Below are 18103 nucleotides of genomic sequence, written 5' to 3'. Positions count from 1 at the left end.
AGCTCTCTCTTCTAGAATTTCCCATTCCAACTCTAAAACTGCCCTTGGGTTTCTCTTTAGACCTTAAATTATTTTCTTAAGATGAAATTCCTAAAGAAGGAGCCATGATTTACCCAAATAACATGTTGACTCTACAGGAAAAACCTAAAATATCTGACCACATATTTTAGCTATATACTTCTTTTTCCATTTGTTTGATATTCTCTAAACCTAAGGGAGAGACTGCCTTCCTTTTTTGTCCTGCTTATGTCTTTTCTTGTTCTGGAACACTCCGTCTTACCATTATACTTCAGAATGTGCTTCAATTATCAGGGCAAGTGCTTTGGTTGAGATAACATTGTCCTCCATTGGTGAACATCCGTTTCTTCCTCTTTTGAATTCTGAATTTTTTGTTCATATTGGAAAGTGATGCCTACGTGTTTCAAAGTGCAAGCTTTTGAAGGCACTAATGACTGTGACATGCCCACTTTATAGTATAATGCTATTTTAACTCTATGCCACACTTAAGCATAACTGAGAATCATGTCTTGTAGGTTTTAATCTTATTTCTGTGTTTCTCAGTCAGTAGGTTTAGGGTTATGGTGTACATTTGAATTTTAATATGTTCACACTTGATGACAGTGGTACTGATTCATAGTCTTCACTCCCAACAGCATTGTTGTGAGCTAAGAAATATGTGATATATTACAGTTAGAAATATCACAGCTTGAGTTATGTGTGTACTGATTTTGTCAAAATTGATTGAGCCTAGTAGAGAAAAAGTACATCTAAAGGGCAGTTCACAAGAACACAGCATATTTTTTATGATGTTCCTGTACCTATTAACTACATCAAATTTGGTGTAAAAAGGTTAGTCTTCAACAACAATGACAACAACAACAAAAAAAAAACAAGAAATGTCATACCACAGCAATATTTTCTGTATTAATAATCATTGTAATTCCAATGTAGCTCTAAGACAGAAAAGATACTCATTAAATATTCAAAACAGCAAAAATGAATACAATCAAGTTCATTAGTGTTGAAATGTATCGTATCACAATGACAACAATAGCAATAAACAGATGCTATATGAAAGTCAGCACTATTGTTTATGAATTTGGAGGAAGAGATGTAAAGCATGTAATGCTGAAACTTTTTTTTTTTTTGGTTTTTTTGAGACAGGGTTTCCCTGTAGTTTCTAGAGCCTGTCCTGAAAGTAGCTCTTGTAGACCAGGGTGGCCTCGAACTCAGAGATCCACCTGCCTCTGCCTCCAGAGTGCTGGGATTAAAGGCATGCACCACCACCGCCCGGCAAGCTGAAACTTTTGAATGGGTTGGAAGCGTAAACATTTTCTTGTCCAAATATGTTTCCACATTTTTACAAATGTTGAGTAACAACTAGAGACTGATTTCTCTGCTAAACACAAAATGTAGTTGTAGGCTAGTTTGTTTACCAACAACCCTTACTAAAATAATCATACAGAAATTTGTATTAATTATAATACTATTTGACCAATAGCTTAAGCATATTTGTGGCTGATATCTTAAACTGACCCATCTCCATTAATCTGTGTATCACTACGAGTTTGTGGCCTATCGGAAAAGTTTAGGCAGGCTCCAATGGAGGTCTCTGTCTCTGGTGGCATCTCCTTCACTCTGCCTACTCTTTTTTCCTCTATCTGTTTGGAACTACCATCTTGCCTTATTCTGCCAAGCCACTGGCCAAAACAGTTTCATTCATTAAGCAGTATAAGCAACACATAGACAGAAGGACTTCCCATACAAACAAAGCATCCTTCCATTAGAAAAACATGAATTCTGCTGAGATTGGAAGCCTGTGACTGTTATCTCAGAGCTTGGGAGAATGGAAGAGTGGACTGGTAGGCTGGAGGTAAGCTCAACCACATAATTAGACTGTAGTTCAGATCGACAGTAAAACATATGAGTCTCCTTGCCACAGAGTTGGCAGGCAATTATTTTATAAAACAAGTTTTAAAAGGTCTAATAAAAGATCTCCAGAGTACAGATTTGAAAAATATGCTAATGGTTTGCTCACGGATCATAACAATATTTGATTAGATTTTTCTTAGATTTGTCTTAGAATAGGCTTCTATTTCTATGAAAAGACAACATGGCCACAAAAATCTTATGAAAAAGCCTTATTCAGGACTTGCATATAGTTTCAGAGGTTTTATTCTATCATCATAATGAAGGCATGAAGGTAAACATGGAGAAGGAGCTGAGAATTCTATATCTTGATCTGCAGGGAGCACAAGCAATTGAGTACCACACTAGGCATAAGTTGATCACATATAAAACCTCAAAGCTCACCCCCACGATGACATACTTCTTCCAAGAAGACTACACCTACTTCAATGAAGCCACACCTCCTAAGAATTTCACTCCTTATGTGGATAGCATTCAAACACCTGAATCTATGAGGGGGTTACCCATTCAAACCACCACAATGCATATTTCCATGAACTTTTAGGCTATACATGACATATAGTTTTATTTATTTCATTTGTTTGGTTGATTTAAGTGCTAAAAGACTAGCTCTGAGATGGTTGAAAAATTTATGTCTATTTTATTTATATATCTGTATTTCAGCCATATAGCCACTGTTAAATAGTAGTTCTTCTATATATTTTGACTACTGATTTAAAATAGGTTTATTGTTTAAAGTAAAAAAATGATCAAAATTGTTTTATTGTTTGGGTCAAGATTCATTTCCAGTGAGACTTTATTGGGTAAGAATTGTTCAGTTCCAACATTTCAGTAATCACAACAGAATTTAATTAGACCTTTTGATTTCAAATATCTGAAAGTAGTTATCTTTAATATATTATTATGAACATACATAGTAAAACTTATATAAACATATCATTCAATTGCATTAAAATTTTTGTTTTAAGTTTTGAGAATTGCAGTGATTTGAATATCTCTTGACAGTTTTGGTTTGCCTAATTTGCTTTAATGATAAAAATGCATTGTTTTATGTTAAAGGGTCAAGAATTTCTAAGACTAACTTAATTAAAGGCAGATTATTAGTCAAACATTTCAACTTAATATAATGACTTTTTTGTCTTAAATTCTCTGAATTACTATAACCTTAGTTTAATGAACAACATAAAGGCAATGTTAGATTTATTGTGGAGTCACAGAGGTGAGGCAAAATTCTCTAGGTCTACTTATAATCATCACCATGGTTCATTTACTAATAGGAAACCCAGAACTATATACTGGAAAGCCTCCATACCTTTAAGGAGTGCAGATTGCTGCTCATATATAATTGGGAAGGAAGAATCTGGGAGGTGAAGATACATCATTTGACCATAAACCATCATATTTTAAGATTAAATCAAAAGTTAAAAGACATTTTGGGATATCATGTGTGCCTCTTTCTGGTCTGCTATAGGAAAGCAAATGGATGGAAAAGGAAAGTGGCAAACATCTGCTATGATGCTCACCCCTTGAGATCCAGTGTTTCATAACTTGTCTTCCATGGGAGAAAAATCAATTGTCATTAGACTCTCCTATCAACTAGCTCTTTTGCTTTACAGAGTACATGAGATTAAAAGCATCTTAAGAGTATACACATGTTTAAGTACTTAACGAGCTATTGATTACTATTTTTAATGTGAAAAAGACCCATAAAGAAGTCACTTAAAAGATAAGTGGAAATATCCTAGTATTAGTAGACAGACATGTAAATCTTGTTTAGTGTGAGACACAGCCCTTTGATGTTTGAAATAGCCAGGTACATTCCAAGTTCTCTGGGTCTATCTGTATTTTTTTCTCAAATATACATAAGTCTAGTAGCTAGCCCAATAAGAATAAGAGGTGTAACACCTCATCAAGTTCCACAAGAAACCCTGAATAACTGCCTGATGCCTTCCTTAAAAAATAGAATTTTAAAGATGCCAGAGGTCCCCCTCCCATCCCCATAGCCAAATTCATGTTCTGCTCACTGTATTCCTGGCAAATAGATAGGCCTGTAATGTACAAAGAATTTCAGGAAAGAAAGTCATTGCTGAGTCTATGGAAGAGATTGAATTGGCTCAAGTTTGATGCACATTTAATGAACAAATGAATCTGACTTTATTGAAGTTCTTTGTCTGTTCTTTGGCCTTTTTACCTCATACAGAGCAGGGAAAAAATTTGTCTTACTAAGAATGCTTTAAAGGAGTTCCTGTCTTCATGGTTAGGCTTCAAAAAGACAGCAGGAAAACTTAGAAAATAATCATTTGCTTTTTGCCATCAATTCCACGTTATCCTAAGTGTTGCACAACATGTGGATGTAATTTGTATACTTGACTACTAGATTCCTTAATTGCATTTCTACACATACATAGGCAATCATACTGACACTCTATTAGACTGCCCTCACAATTTTACTCTGAGAAATATACATAACATATAAATAGTTACATTTTCTATGTACTAGACTTCTCTAAAAAATCTAGTTCTTGGCAGTTTTGACACTGAATATACACTGGAAATCAGTTACTGCATTATGAACTCAAATGTAACATTAATCTTATTTAATATATTCAATAAATCTAGTTAGTAATACACCTTTGTGAATCATTTAGAAAGACTTGATAATATATATTCTAAGATTCTTGTAATGGGGTAACAGCCACAACATCTCAATATAATGTTAATGTTTTTGCAAGACAAATCTTTTTATAAGTGCACTTAGACCATTCCATGAGCAAAAATTAAAGACTGCAGGGAACAGGGGTCGTAAGATGCATCATGGAAACTGGTACATGTGCTGCATAACACTGTCCTGCTACACACAAGTCTATGCTTCTCAAAACTGTAGAGCACATTATAGCATAAACTGTGATCCCTGCAGGATCAGGTGTCTCTGGGCAGTCTCATAAAAAGAGCAAATAGAATCCTCTGATGTTGTGGGAATTTAATAATGGAGGAACAAAATATGTGTGGGGCCAGCCAGAGTGTGTACATGCAGAGTGTACCATTTGGGCAGATTTGCTGTGAAAGTAGTCTTGACAGATCAGAAGTGAGAAGGGGAGGATGGGGATAGCTTAGGGGAATGGGACAGTTGGGATAGAGGAAGAGTGGATATGGGAGCAAGGAAATATATATATTAATTAAAGGAGTCATTTGAGGGTTGACAAGAGACTGGACTCAAGAGGGGTTCCCAGGTGTCCAAGGAGATGTCCCCAGCTTGTTCCTTGAGCAGCTGAGGAGAGGGCACCTGAACTGGCCCTATACGATAGCCACACTGAAGAATATCTTGCATATCACCATAGAACCTTCATCTGGCGATAGATGGAGATAGAAACAAAGACCCACATTGGAGCACTGGACTGAGCTCCCAAGGTCCAAATGAAGAGCAGGAGAGATAACATGAGCAAGGAAGTCAGGGCCACGAGGGGTATGCCCACCCACTGTGACGGTGGGCTGATCTAATGGGAAATCACCAAGGCCAGTTGGACTGGGACTGATGGAGCATGTGATCAAACCGGACTCTCTGAACGTGGCTGACAAGGAGGGTTAACTGAGAAGCCAACGACAATGGCACTGGGTTTTGATTCTACTGGCTTCGTGGGAACCTTGTCTGTTTGGATCCTCACCTTCCTAGACATGGATGGAGTGGAGAGGACCTTGGACTTCTCACAGGGCAGGGAACCTTGACTGCTGTTCGGACTGGAGAGGGAGGGGAAGGGAAAGGAGGGAGGAAAATGGGAGAAGGGGAGGAGGTGGAAATTTTTAATTAAAAATAAATAAATTTAAATAAAAAATTCTTAAATGATAATGAAGTGGAGAAGCTAAAGGAGACTCTAGATTTTTCTTGATTTCAACCACAGGCCTCTGAGCTTACATATGAGCACCAATTACCCTTCAAAAAATACAAAAGGAAAAAAAAAGAGGAGGGGAACAGAATATTTAAAAAGACACCGTCCTACAGAAAGCATAAGATAACAAATAAGCTGATAACAAACACTATCATTAACCATTAAATAAATACAAATTAAAACTATGATTAAGTTATCACTTCAAAGTATGAATTGGTAACTCTAGGTAATGATCATAAAAATGTAGAGAGAACATGACCTAGAAACTTAACATGGTGCTTCTCTCAATATGAACTGGCATAGACAATTTGCAAAATTTTGGTACTTTCATTAAAATGTAATAAACATATCTATCAGAAATACCTTGCATTCCAATGATGGATACTTTCCTAAGAAAAACAAAAAAAGGAAGCCATGAAAAGACTCTTCAGTGAGTATAATAGTAACTATGGGTGATAATAGTCAAAATCTAAACCCAAGTATCCTTGAAAAAGTCAGTGGATAAACAATTTTCACATGCCAATAAACAGTGTGTCATACAATATAAGCTACTATGTGTAGGAGAAAGAAACCAATTCTACAGAAAGTCGACCTGGGATGTCAAAATAATCATAAGTGAAAAAGAACTCAATCAAGGAGAGGATATACCTCATAATCTCATTTGTTGAACTTCTAGAAAATACAACTTATTCTGTTCTATTAAACAAAAAAAATTGAAAGAGGGTTGAAAAGAAAGTTCTTACAGGATTCAAAGAAAAGTATGGGGTTAATGTGTTTTTTCATTACTGCAGAGAGGGAATGACTATGCTCTTGAGTTCTTAGGTTAATTCACTAAATTTAGACACAAAAGAGTTAATTAATCATTGTTATGTATTCTGTAGTAAAAATACAAAATTGATCTTGTATGACTGTAAGGTGATAATGTGTCACCTATTTAAAAAAATTAAAAATGAGTGAAATCAAGGCTAAATTTCTTATTTGTGAATTAACTCACCGGGCTGTAAATTTATTTAAACACTAAAACTTTACTTTGCTGCTCTGAAGCAAAAACTTAAAGACACTAATGAAAGAGAAACAGCAAGCCAAGGGCTGTGGGTTGTATATGTGAGAATGAAAATCTGAACTAGTAATAATACAAAAGTATAGTCAATCTAAGGCAGATATTATTTTTGTCACTAGCTTTCAATCTGCACCTGTTTCCAGAAACCTTCTGGCAATTTCTGTGAAACTAGAGCAAGAGCTAGCCTATTTATTAGTTTACTAAGATTTTCACAAAATCAGCTATTTTGAAAAATGTTTTTAAAACCTCATGTAAATTTTATTACAGCTGAAACTGAAGGCTTGAATGTTTATGTTGGCTGCTTCAGTCTTAGCTATAGATACAATTGGAATGGTAATAAATTTTTAAATACTTTTACAAATGGCTAGTCATCAAAAAATTTGGAAATGTTCATCTGATTTGGAAATAATTCATCTGATGTAATCATTATAGCAATAGAGCCCCATCCTTCTTATTCTCTACAGTTTTCAACATTGTGATGAAATGAAACTATATGCATTGAGTAAAACGTCAATGTGGATTTAAACTTTCATTCTTTGAAAATACAATATTTTTATTAATTACATGACAATTTGAATAATGCATGTACTATAACTTCAGATTCATCCCATTTATCCCCTTAATTCTTGCCAGTCCCCTGTCACCTAACCCTTCTTGACCTCTCCTCTTTTTAATTTATATTTCTTAAAGCACATTAAAAACAATTTGTGGTATGTATATACATGGATGTAAGGCATCTATTGGCATATGGTCCACCTGCCAGGGACTACACTCTTCACAGAAACTGATTCTTCCTTTCCCCATAAATCATCAATTGTCAATAGCTTAAGTAGGGCTGTGGGTTCATGAACCAATCCTTTTCCATGCTAACTGGTTTGATCCTGTGTATGTCTTGTGCCAGCAATGACAATTAGTGTGAGTCATGAGAACAATGTTTTTGTCATGTCCAGAAGACACTGTCTCATGTTTAGTCCTTCCTGATGTCTGTCCCAAACAATCTTTTCTTTTCTTCTTTTGTCATGGTTGCTGAGCATTAGAGAGGGGTTAATATATTAATATCCCATTTGTTATATCCAGTTAAAGCAGAAACTCATGGGGAAATTTTGAGAGTATGTTAACTCCACAGAATTTATACCTTAAATTTCATCAGTAGTTCATTCCTGCTTTAACCACTCAACATTGCATAAAATCTCAGAAATCTAAGAGATATACAAACCTGAGTATAAAACAAATTAATTAGAGGGCAACTTGATATTATGTCCATTTAGCAAAATAATGTTAAAAATAAGATATCTAGCCTGTCACAGCAAGCTTGCCAGCAGAGATAAACCATAACTTCCAGGCAACAAGGTGATCAGGAAGGTAATGATCTGGACTTTGCAGTACACTGTTTTGCTATGACTGGTAGCTAAGGTATATTATTTTCATTTAGGATATTTTAAATTTATGTCATAATTACAAGAACTGAGCCTTATTCAAATAACAAAACTATATACATTCTTCCTCTGTACCACAACTACAATGGTAGATAAAACACTAGAGGTTACACAGATTATCATGTCTACAACAACAATTGTAAACTGAGAATTGCAAAATGTCACCATTTCTCTGTGAGAATCAGAGAAAAGGAGAATCAAGGGATAAAGGAAAAGGGATAAAGGCAGAAGAAAAACAGGGAAAGTGGGAGAAATGGAGGAAAGGGAAAGAGTTTTTTTAAAAGAAAGTTTAAAGGTAAATTTAACATTTAGATTAGGATTCTTTGTCTACAGCTTGATATTGTGGAATAATCTTTTTGCATACTGTGAAGATTTATCGATCAGGCTGGTTTAATAAAAAGCTGAATGGCCAATAGTTAGGCAGGAGGAGGCTGGGAAGAAGGGTGGATAAACAGGGAGTTACCAGAGAGATGCAGAGGAAGCAACATGGGCATTATAAAGGAAAGATAACTGAGATACATAAAATAATGTAGTTGAAAGATATGGGCTAATTTAAGTTATAAGAGCTAGTTAAAAGTAAGCCTAAGCTATTGGCTGAGCTTTCATAATTAACAAGTAATTAAGAAGAGAATTCTACATCTGGTTATTTGGGAGCTAACTGGCAGGAAAGAAAAATCCTCCTACAAATGTTGCCCAATGTCCAACAAAGTATATCCACAATACAAAATACATAAGACCTGAGAAAGCTTTTTAAAAGTATCCAAACACAGAACAATGGAGCCAAACACAGCTTTCTAGAATCATGTCCCTCATGCTGGCTGTGATACAGAGACACATCTCCCAGAGTTCCATGCATGCTGGAGCTGCCAGTGTGTAAAGAGCTAAGCCACATGGAGGGTTGAAGGTTTTGCTTATGTTGACATAAAAGGTTAGAGATATCCAGTAAAACAGATTCAGACAGAAAAAAAGTAACTTCTGCATAGGTTGCAGTTTATTTAACAATGTGCAATGTTCTTAGAAAAAAATGGGTATAGACAGTAATAGAAAAAATAAATAATTTAAAAATAATGAAGTAAAGTCTTTACAACGGGAGAAAAGTAATAAAATCAAACCATGTCAGGATGAAAAATACACAAGGAGTGTGTATCCTATATGGTGTCTTGTTAACTTTGAATTTTTAAAATGATAATGTACCAAAAACAATAGTCGCTGAGAGATATTAGAATATGGAAACTCCTGAATTAAACCAGCATATATATTTTAAAAATGTTCTCACTTCAAATGGAAGTTTGATAACATGTTGCATTGAGGAGAGAAATTATGCTTTTTGTCCCACAGGAAATAAAATACTGTGAATTCCTACCAGATTAATAGAGATCAGATTTGACTGGGGAAAAACTCCTAGTCTTTTGACATGGAAACAGCTCTGAGCAGAGACATCTTAAATCATGGTGACTATAGAGTTCTCATGATTTATTATTGCATGCCATCCTTTCATATGGCATAGATAGAGATTTTTATTACAATTTGATTATATAGTCCAAACAGACTTGTAAGGTTGACAGACGCTTTTTACCTGATCAAATATAAAACAAAATATCTTTAACTGACTGGCTCACACTTGTGTTAACGTAGATATGGTTTTGCCTTTGAAAGTTTATGTGTTTTCAGAGCAAGAGGACCAGACACCAAAAAAAAAATAAAATCAAACAATAGCAAACAAGCAAACAAATAAGCAAAAACAAAATACACAATACAAAATACAAAAATGCAAAAAAAAAAAAACCCAAAATTCAGGAGGCCCAGGTAATCCAGTTTCTCAGAGCATCTCTGTTGCAGTTTTCTCAGAGTTCTGCACTCAGAACAGTTTCCAGAATGCTGTGTGAGATGGTGCATCAAGCAAATTAACATCCCACAGTTTGTGTACTTCTTTTATTTTCACATTTTTAAATTTATTAGATAAGAAACACTAATCCAAGTTCCCATTCCCTCCCCTCTTACTATTCCCTTCACACACCCTCTCATCCCACTCCCATCTAATCTTCAGAGAGGGTAAGGCACATTGCCTTGTGGAAAGTTCAAGGCCCTCCCTACTATATCCAGGTATCCATCCAAAGATAATAGAATCGCCAAAAGCCAGTACATGCAGTAGGGATAAATCCTGGTGCCACTGTCTGTGGCCCCTCAGTCTTCCCCAGCCATGCAACTGTCAAACATATTCAGAGGAAATAATTTGGTCCTATGCTTGTTCTTTCCCAGTCCGACTGGAGTTGGTGAGCTCCCATTAGTTCAGGCACATACGTCAGAGCACTGGATTGAGCTCCAAAAGTCCAACTGAAGAGTGGAAGGGATGAGAATATGAGCAAAGAGGTCAAGACCATAATGGGTTCACCCACTGTGTACTTCTTAAGAGGATCAAAGCTTTACAGTGGTAACATATATAAATTGCTTAGTAGAAGTCTGGCATATGAAGATCTTTCAGACATCATAAAATCGACTTTTCTTATTTTGATGTTTCGATTTAGTAATATTGTGTCCACCTTAGATTCTAAGTTATGAATGATGGCAAATTCCCTTGAATAACTATCTCTACCCTTTTAAAGACAATATTTCTACTGTACATTGGAAGAGTACTTATGAAGGAACTTTCACCATCTCTGACTGTCTTCAAGTATTTGCTTGAAAGTGCTCCCACTGAGAGAAGACACACTGATACGTTCACTGGAAACAACTACTGTCCTTAGTAGATTGTTAGGAGATGCTGTTAGACAAGAGGAGCTAGAGACACTGTTACAAATATGGTGATGTGCCTCACAAGATACTGAGACATTTCTGTAGGCACTGAAAAGAAATGAATGCAGAGTGGAGTATACACTGAATTTGGATGTTCTTTTTTTATATCAGAGTTGGTAATTACATTGAATAGGGATGAAAATTCTACTTCAAATCTGAAGATGAATAGGAAATTATCTTACTAAAAGAGAAAATTCATGCCCAAACTAGTTGAAATCATAAATCTCTGTTGAAAATGTATCGGTTCACATGAGAAAGTCTAGCAGAGGGAAAAAATGACTTGGTTTTTAAATAAGAAGTAATCAGTGTGCCATTTCTTTAATTGATAAATGATGTCAGGAGGCTTGTTTCTACCAGACTTAATTTTTATTGAATTTAGAAAATCATACACAAGAAAGACTTTATACACATGGGAATGGTGTATTATTTCACACTTGTCTATTTCTCTGTTAAGCAGAACAGACTTAGATAGAAACCAGCATACATCTGTTAAGTGTCTGAATGAATGTTTGATTGAACTGAAGGAAGTACAAAGCATATTATAAGAAGGTAGTCTTTATATCAAAATGATTTAAACACGCATTTGGGCACACATGGGAGAGTTCATATGTATACAGCAGGGCTAGTAAGAGAAGGCAAGCAGTCGAGAAGAATATATAGGGTTCACAATTTAATAAGCCCTCCAGTGAGAAAAACTACATTGAGGCAGGGAGTCAAAAGAAACCTTCAAGAATGACATGATGTATGACATTTGAAAAATTAGATTTTGATGCATAATATAGGACAACTCAATGGCAGAATATTTGATATAAAAAACACTGAGAACTTTTAAAAAGTACACGCCAGAATAGAAATACAAACACACTGTATTGTTTCTTTTTGTTCTCTAAGTAATCATCTCTCTGTTCCTTACATCTAACCCCGCTGGTGATCACGGAGTCTCAAACACCAGCTAAACAAATGTCCTCAGCTTGAAATGTAAGTACGAAATTTACTAGGTAAACAAAGTTTGTAATTCACTTAATTTTTCTAAACACAGTGATTTCTTTACAAAGTAATACCAATAGTTGACCTATATTGTTTATTTAAGACTTATGTGGAAAATACATGAGCAACAGTAGACGAAAATAAGGATCATCATCATAATCATCATCAGGCAACCATCGTCTTCTGTCAAGCACTTGTATATTTACAGTCTACAGAAGTTAATACAAAAGGTCGTGTCATTTAAAAACACAATTCCCATGACAGTAAATACCTGTGTCAACTTACTGTGAGCACAACACAATCACTCATTAGCTACCTGAGTAGTCTGTCGAGAAACATTAATGTTCTAAGGAAAGAAGATTTTCATAATTAAAGCATAATAGCAATGTTATTAGAAAACTGAACATTTTAAATATTGTTAATGAAGAGGCATTTCACAAACTAAAGATGTCTCATTCATTATTGTTAATAATTTCTACTAATGAGAGATCTGCAGTCATATCCCTAAAGTTAGTCCTTATAAAAACATACGCATCATCAGTGACTAAACCTCCTCCCTAAGGACTAGCCCTTATAGTATCTGAAGGTGTTATGCAAAATTGCAGAGGAAAAGAGAAGGTAATAGTCCTAACCCATCTTGAAGACTATGAACAAGTCTGGCAAGCATGAAAAGAGATAACTATGGAGAAACAGTCACAATTTTATCTTGGGGACTAATCAACAGTTGCTAACTAGAATCAAGGCCAGCTAAGTAAGAATAGGTTCATGCCTGGTACTGTAAATCTAGTCAGCTTCCTGTATCTAGAGAGGGCATAGACACCAGAGGAGAACCCACTTCTGCTATTATTTTCTCAAACAATTTAATTTGTATTTGTATTCTAAAACCTTATCCTTACAGTTAGATATAAACACAGCTCATGTTGAACATCAAAGGATATTCTTGCTATGTCGGACAGAGTAGGATAGGGATCAACTGCTTAAGTTCAGAGAATAAATAGTTGTGGAATGCCAAATGACATTACAGATCTGTACAATTACAGAGCAGCCCTATAGCTAAAACTCAGCGAACACTATGGAAGAGTCAGAAGAAATAGTGTAAGAACCACAGGACCTAGATATCGGTTAGAAAATGCTGTCCTTAGACATAAATTTAAAGCTGTATGGATGAAACTGAAATCAGATGGTTGACTACAAAAGATTTATATGACAACAGCACCAATCAACATGTCTGTGTAGACATGGAAAATATCTCTAAACCCTACACCGAGATGAAGAGGTACAGGCACTGCATGGATGCTGACAGAGAGTGAATCTGCTCTTTCTATGTAGGATATGATACTTGTTCTGATCAGGAAATCATTCCTAAACACATACATATATGATCAAAATTAAATGGTTTCAATAAGTTATGTGTATATGTACATATATATGTATGTATATATATATATATACATATATATACACACACAACAAGAATAAAAAAGAAGAGATCATTAATTAAGAGAATGGAGACACTAGAGGATTGGAATGAGAAAAAGGAAAAGAGAAAATGATGTAAATACTGTAAGAAAATATGCAATTTTAAAAAAATGAATAAAGTTCTATCATTCAGATAATATTCAGGAAAGCTATGCACATTTTTCTATACAAATTAAAACTATAATATTCTCATTAATGTTCTATTCCTTTTCACAAAAATTAATCCAAAACAATATTAAGTTTGGGACAATCTATTTTTCCGAAGTAATTTGAAAGGTGTTTTATTGGAATTTTTATTTTCATAATTTATATACTCATTGCCATTTACTTGGAGCATTTTATGACCAACATTTTACAGATCTGATATTATTTCCTTTTATAGTTGCTGTCACATTTTTGTAACTTCCATATATATTTCCTTCTAAATCTCTGACAGTATTTGTACATTAATGCTGGTTTATGGGATTGTAGAAATGTAAACATCATATACTTGGTTGTTTTTCACATATTTGTATTTAGTTTAGTTTAGTTTAGTTTAGTTTAGTTTTCTTCCTTAGAAGCTAGAGGAAACACAGGAGCCTTATTCTCTATGCAGCAGAAAAAAAAAATCTAAAGACAAAGAGAAATATTAGGAAGTAATACCTATCATATTCCAGGAATACAAGTCAAGATGTAACAGGAGACAGATTGTCTGAGTCAGTGGGCCATTGGTGATTTTAAATGGTTTCTAAACTGGCTACGTCTCATGCTTATCATCATACATAGTATCCCCATATTTTGTACCCCAATTACTTGCTACATAATTTAAATGATTATCTCAAACAATTTCTATTACATGGAATAAGAATATGCCCCAAGTTTAAAGATGGCATGCCAAGAATATATATAGCCAGGCACCTCAACTAGCATACTACAGCCTACAGCCTCTTCTTCTTCTTCTTCTTCTTCTTCTTCTTCTTCTTCTTCTTCTTCTTCTTCTTCTTCTTCTTCTTCTTCTTCTTCTTCTTCTTCTTCTTTTTCTTTTTTTCTTTGAGACAGAGTTTCTCTGTAGTTTTGGAGCCTTTTCTAGAACTAGCTCTTGTAGACCAGGCTGGCCTTGGACTTACAGGGATCTGCCAACCTCTGTCTCCTAAGTGCTGGGATTAAAAGAATGCTCAACCACTGCCTGGCTACAGCCTCTGCTTCTAAGTGTAGAAATTACACAAACAACACAGTTACTAAAATACAGCTTGAGAAATGAACTATGTGATAGAACTAAGTTAATAAACAGATAAGGAAATGTATGTCAAGTTTGGCATATAAATCACAAAACACTAGCTAGATATGTATCCAAAAGTGCTTCCATAACACAAAACAAATAATAGGCTCTTCAAAGTTACTTTGGAGATCTCAGGTTAAGTGGTACCCACATTTCTTTAAAAAGAAACACTGAGAATTATTATTTTTTTTACCAATTTTTTTTCCAGTTTATTTATTTTTTATTAAAAATTGCCATCTCCTTCCCTCCTCCTCCCCCTTCCCTCCCCTCCCCTCCACCCACACCCCCACTCCCTCCCTCTTGAGGCCAAACAGCCATCAGGGTTCTCTACACTATGTTGAGTCCAAGGTCCTCCCAACTCCCCCCAGGTCCAGGAAGGTGAGCAACCGTACTGACAAGGCTCACACAGAGCCCGTCCATGTCGTAGAGATCAAGCCCATCGCCATTGTCCTTGGCTCCTCGGTCAGCCTCCACCATCAGCCACCCTCAGAGAGACCGATTTGGTCGCACGTTCCATCAGTCCCATTCCAAGTGGACTTGGTGGTCTCCCATTAGTTCTGTCCTGCCGTCTCAGTGGGTGAACGCGTCCCTCACGGTCCTGACTTCCTTGCTCATGATCTCCCTCCTTTTGCTCCTCATCGGGACCTTGAAACACCAATGATAGCCTTTGCTGGAGAATTATTTTAAGTAGCTAGAATTCTTCTTTTCAACAATTAAGACCTTCACAGGAACTGAGTTGTCTGGAATATACTCTGGGGCATGCTACCTTCAAACTTGAGGCATGTTCTTATTCCATGTACTGAGAAATTGTTTGGATAATTATTTAAATTATGTACCTAGTAATGGGGATAAAATGCATACATGGGAATGGGGCTAAAGGCCTGGGAAGTGGAAAAGATCCTATGAAATGAGAAGATGGAGTTTGACAGGATGAGGTGGAGAGAGTAAAGAACTCACCCAATATGAATGTGGAAGGAGGATATTGAGATAGAACGATGCAAATGAGGATGGGGTTGGGGGTGGAGTGAGGGTACAGAGATGGAAAGAGGATTCTGAGAGTGGGGAGGGTCAGAGAAAACTAAGAATTGGAAAAGTGAAAGGATATCTATTATGTGCATAGAATTCTTAGTATAATATTTTTTAAAAAGGAAAAAAAAACAAAAGATGATTACAGTTTGACCCTTGTAAATGAGAAGCTTTTAAATTTCTTTCACAATATACTAAGTTCCTATCAAGATGACATTCTGTAACCTGGTAGTGTAGTTTCTACCTGTAAGGCAAAACAGGCCATAAACTCGATCCCTTAGACAACCAATATCTACATTTCTTCGGTTCCTTCGTTGTCAAGTAAAGATGTTGCTTCTTTAAATCTTAGATATAATATGTTATCCCATTTGACACCCATGTCTAACTCTTTAAGTGAATAAAGTGACTGAAGACTTCTGTAACTCTAACTTTGTCTCCCCACTGTGATTGTCCTAAAAGTTGTGCTGTGACTTCACAACTATTAGCTGCTACGGAGAAGATCAAGTGACTGTCTCCACGTGTAAAAAAATTCAGCTCCCTCCTTGCTTGGAGCATTCTCCCTGCATCACAAGGCTATTACTGTACTTGACTTGTTTCCATTAACAGTAAGAAGCTCTCACCTTTATTTATCTCAAATTTTAATGTGATCAGAGCCCAAAATGGAAATCCATATGCCCCTTCTTCAAAGCTGGTTTTATCTTGTCTTATCTTATATCTTATCTTATCATAACAGAAAAAACATAGACACTTGAAAACTGAACATGAATTCAACACTGAACTACAGGAAACCACCTGACCCAAACCTAACCCACAGTTTAGGTAGCAGTAGAGCAGCCTTTTTACTTTAAACTCACTGATTTTTCTAAAATGGTATAAACTGTTTGTTTTGCGTCAATTGCTAATCATAGGGGCATGTTTTTATTTTCAGTAGCATACACACATATATATCCAAATGCAATTTTCTTCAATATGGAGAGTGTTAAACATAATGCGAGCTACCTGGGGATTCGCATATTTTTAGGAGTTAGCATCAGAAAGTATTGCTAACAGAGACTGCACACAATAAAGAAATAGCAACTTTTTTTCAGGTGAGAAGTTAAGAGTTGAATATTTTCCTCAAAACAGAGGAGTATATTACACAATACATGACACTATTACTCTTGATTACTTTGCAATACTGTAAAATACTGGGTTCCTTCTCTAGCCTTGATATTAGGGTATATGCATAGTCTTACTTCATTTTGCTACAGAGAATTTTGTTAATATCACTGGGAGGCTAGCTTTTTTTTTCATAAGGAAAACAGAGGAGCAGTTACTCTTTGGGAGAAGGAATGAAGTGAAAAGAAGAGAGGGAGGGGAGCATGTAACTGGGATGTACTGTATGAGAAAAAAATAAAATAAAATAGCAATGAAAATAGGCACATTAAATCCAACAGATTATTCTCAAAAGATTACAGTTGGGAGTCAAAGTCAACTCTCTCTAGATACTAATCTTGCCACACTCCACTTAGGTGGAAGTACTTTGTTTCTGCTTGAGGGTAACAATAATTTCACCTCCATATGATGTGAATATTTCCTGTTTTAAGACATTTATTTTAAGAAACAAGAAAGGACGATTCTAGTAAAAGGAACTTTAAAAAGTGAAAAAAAAAGGAAGTAATTTTCTCCAAGGTTTATGATTAGCCTAATAAAATACTTGCCATGTGTGTTTTCTGACTCCTCTGCCATTTATATAACTAAATTTAAATTAACCTCAGTAATTTTATAAGGCAGCTGAACATTTCCTACAGTTTTGAACTCCTGCCAAGATAAGGATGCCCTGGAATCAAACTTTACAATATCAAATGGCCCCAGACACTCTCTAAGGTTTAGAGACTCCTTTCTAAGGTTTAGAGACTCTTTTCTAATGTTTAGAGACTTCTTATCTGTGCAAATTTGGAGACTGCGGTGACCTAGTCTGTTTCCAAGTTTTCCTCCAAAGAATAATTAGGAAGAGGACATAAGCCCTAATCCCTCTTTAAGCTTAATTTAAAATTGCAAGTCTTTTGATCTTTTGATCAATTAACAAACGTTTGCTGAACTTACAGCATTTTAATTACACAGAAATAAGTCTAAATTAAAAAATAACATTCTTTATCATTAAGTCATTCAGATTATGTTAAAGAAATGTTGGTCATATGATGGTCATTTCCCCAAAATTTGCTGCATACAGTAAATGGGAGCCATGACACACACCATTTATATATTTTAA

The sequence above is a fragment of the Arvicola amphibius genome, chromosome 6 (genome assembly GCF_903992535.2).
Source record: "Arvicola amphibius chromosome 6, mArvAmp1.2, whole genome shotgun sequence".
NCBI classification, from domain to species: domain Eukaryota; kingdom Metazoa; phylum Chordata; class Mammalia; order Rodentia; family Cricetidae; genus Arvicola; species Arvicola amphibius.
The sequence above is the reverse complement of the archived record's forward strand: the minus strand, read 5'-3'. Positions refer to the sequence as shown.